Here is a 3,804-nt window from a genome sequence, read left to right as displayed (position 1 = left end):
AGATGTGTCTTTACAGTTGGCGTCGTCTGTTGTTTCAGTCACAACTGTTCATCTTAATTACAAACGGTTGTTGTTGTTTCATTTGACGCTAATAAATCCGTTCTAAATGATAATATTGCCCCTATTAAAGTAGTTCCGCCAATCGTTTGGATAGGAATGATAAAACAATTCATAAATTTTGATCGTACTAAGTTTGTGCTCGTGCTACGTACTGGGTATTTTTTTTATTTTAACTATATTTTTGGTTTCGTGTGCACGGGCCTTCATCCCGTCTAGTGCGATGCATTTTTGATTTGCTATGCGAGGGGCGCATCGTCTGGATGCATCAAATAAATGGAGAAAAGATAGGGAACATGTGCGAGCTTTTTACTAAAATGCCCATGTGGAAAAATGCATTTAATAAAACGTCCACATTTTTCATAGTATATTTAATCAAAACTTGTCATAAAAATCCAAGGTGACCAAACTTGTGGTACAAAAACCTCACTCAAATGTTGGAATTCATTAAAACTCATCCTAAACTAAATTGATACAAAAACCCCAAATTTTAAAAAATTGACACAAAAATCCCAAATTTCAAATTTGATTTCGTCAAATTCTATGAGGTTTCATCAAAATTTTGTTTTTTGAGGTTTTTGTGAATCTCTTTTTTTCTGCGGATTTTTTGTGGATGGATAGTAACACCTTTGGGGTTATAACTCGCGAACCGATATTTAATTCCCATGAATTGACTTTTTCCGTTCCGTTTTTTTGAAAAAACGGCTAACTGCCGTTAGTACTTAGGTGGCAGTCATTTTGCTACTGGAAAAGACATTTTAACCCCTGATCAATCGTCTAGAACCAGGACCTAGTTGGGATACTGAGTCAGTTTTGTGTCGTTACTAAATTAAGTTGCGAGTCAGAAGCTAAATCAAACTCATATGCATCTTTCTTCCATAATGTTTTTTAATAAAATCCTAACATATTGCACCACTAAACCTTTCAATCCCAAGCTTCTGATGCAAACAGGTTCAAGTCTTGTTACTTGCTAAGAGTTACTGGTACTACACGCTGCAGAAGGTTGGAGTAGAAGTTGGTAAACAGAGAGAACTGGTTTGGGAATTTTGTCGACTATCTTCCGAGCTAGTTTCTGGTGATGAAGAGGTGTAACGGTTGGGGTTTGCACCTCAATTTATAGCTTCTTCTTACCTGCAAACTGGAATCTGATAACTACCCATCGATTATAAACCTACACAAACTTTTAATTTTTTCTATTCATCTCATTATCCACAACAATATCACTTCTCATTCACTTTAAGAGCATCCCCAATCTATGAAAAAAAAAAACAATCTCACTGTTATGAGTAATTGATTTTGTGGGGTTGTTTGCAGTGAGTGTGAGCTCATCGTTTTATGTCCCGGTGATGGTTACTTGGTGGACTGCTGAATCACCATAGTTGGTGGACTGCTTAATAACCATAGTTGATACCATATAAGAAGTTTATCAAAAAAAGAAAAGAAAAAAAAGATACCATATAAGTAAGTAGAAACCTAATAATCAAAGAGAATTGGTTTGGGAACTCTGTCAAATACCTTACGGCCGTGTTCCTGGTGATGAAGAGGTGCCAACTGTTGGTGCTTGCGCCTCAATTTATAGCCTCTTCTTACCTGAAAATTCGAATCCAATAACTACCCATCAATTGTAAGCCGACACAAATGAACTAAAATCATAATCAATCATCACGCAGTCGACAACAAAAACATCACTTGGTGGTTGTTTTCATGGCATGAAACATGAGTTTTTAGTTGATTTTCTGATGATACTCTATCCAAATCTGAAGTAATCTCCACTCCATATCCGAATTAGATACTAACCCATCTTTACTAGTCTATCACAACATCTTAATACTTATCCATCTCCTCCACTGATCCACAAGGTCAACACGCTACCTGTTTTCTTCCCTGTCTTCTTCCTACATTTTCTATTCAATCAATTCATCTACCTAATCAATCCTTCGATTAATTCGTTTGTCCAACTATATACAATAGAATAGAGAAACAACTAGGGATTATGGGTTCGCAATCAAACCTAAGGAAGTACTGGTAGTGTTTAAACCGATTTGGGACTGAGAAGCAAGGCTGAATTGGGGCCACGGAAGCTAATCGGAGGTCAGGACACATTTTATACCCACACCAAAAGATATATGCGGTTTTCAAAATGATGGTGAAATAACTATTTTACTCTTCTCCTCCCATTCTTCTTCTTCTCTGCGCCCTCTCTCTCACTGTCTCCCACTCCATTAATGATTTCTGAGAAAAAAAAATTCTCACCAATTCATCGTCGTAAATGAACTAAAACCCCTTAATCTAAGTTGGGTTTGCGTTTTAATTTGATTTGTTGATTGAAAAATTAGGTTTTCAACTGCAAAATTGCAGTTATAGTTCCAGGGTCGTTAACCACCGCTTTTATTGCTTAACGATTTTTGATATGCATGTTGAATTGATGAAAAATCGTTAACTATTAGGGTGTAGTAGATAACGACCCTAAACCTGGTTTTCTGCCCTACAATAGTCTCGTCTAGGGATTTCTAAATCGTTAACGATTCTTCTCGACGACCCTTTTTAAATACGAACGACTATGTTTTATGCAGAACCACCTCTCTGTCCCAAATAGTGACAGGGTCGTCAATATATTTCTAAAACATTAACGATTCTTTGTTTGACGACCCCTTTATGAAACTAACGACTTTATATGATACAAAACTTGTTCCGTGTTCAAAAATAGGAAGGGTCGTCATGTCAAATGGTTGTAGTCGTTAACTATGTTGAAGGGTCGTCATATCAAATTTTTGAAGTCGTTAACGATGTTGAAAGGTCGTTTGGTTTTATAAATTTTGCCTGCCGACCCTTGATCAATGAAATGGCTCGCTAGGGTCGTCAGTATATAGGAGTGCCTAATTAACGACCCTAAGAATAACATCTTCAGAGAGTAAAAAGTTTTAGAGTCGTTGGGTTCTAAACATATTAAGTTAACGACTCTATATGACCTAACTAGCTGGAGTCGTCAATTATATCACACTTGGTTGACGATTTTTCATAACCTGCAAAAGTTGCAGGTTTGAGTCGTCAAAGGTTGTGTCAAGTAATTGACGACTCCTTAGAGTCGTTCGTTTATTACCCTCTCGACTTAACGACCCTCACTCTGAGTAGTTGCATAGTGTACATGAATCGACCACTTGGGGCGTCATTCATACAATTTGAAGAGTGTAGGAAGTTTACCTGATTGTTTTGAGCTTCGGGTTCTTCATTTTGAGTATTGGTTCCTTCAATTTGAGCAATATGATTCCTCTACTGGAATCCCCCAAAAACTCAACTTCTTCCTCTCCACAACACAAAAACACAATTTTTCTTTTATCAAAATTTTATCCCTAAATCTGATTTTAATCTAATTAAACTAATTAATAATTAATTAACTTAATTACCACTAATGATTTGGGGTAGTTTAGCCATTTAAAAAAGTTGGGGATAAGGGATAACTCCCAATTACTATTTCATGACCTTTTTTGTCCTGTAGCTAGGGGTCCCCAATTATTTTTCCAGGGCTCCCAATTCAGCCTTGATTGAGAAGGGCAGTTACGTAATGACGCCAAATTTTCTTTGACTGTTTCAATGACAATTGACCATATGGTGGATCCGGACGGAATTCCTAATCGTATGGGCATTAAATATACAAAACTAGTCATAAAACACCAAGATGACCAAACTTGTGGTACAAAAAATCCAGCCATATTATTTTTAATAAATGAAAACCGTTTAATTAAAAAG

General features: G+C 36.5%; 1 long non-coding RNA gene across 1 annotated transcript; it reads right to left on the bottom strand.

Annotated features, from left to right (window-relative positions):
- Nucleotides 1–427: 427 nt before the first annotated feature.
- Nucleotides 428–2,062, bottom strand: LOC113321175. The gene is made up of 2 exons (XR_003346528.1): nucleotides 1,573–2,062; nucleotides 428–1,444 (listed from the first exon to the last, which is right to left on the bottom strand). It is a non-coding gene; the product is annotated as an uncharacterized LOC113321175 (long non-coding RNA).
- Nucleotides 2,063–3,804: the final 1,742 nt, after the last annotated feature.

Source organism: Papaver somniferum, chromosome 11, assembly GCF_003573695.1.
Source record: "Papaver somniferum cultivar HN1 chromosome 11, ASM357369v1, whole genome shotgun sequence".
Lineage (NCBI taxonomy): Eukaryota > Viridiplantae > Streptophyta > Magnoliopsida > Ranunculales > Papaveraceae > Papaver > Papaver somniferum.
Note: the sequence above shows the minus strand (reverse complement) of the source record. Positions and strands in the feature narration are given on the sequence as shown.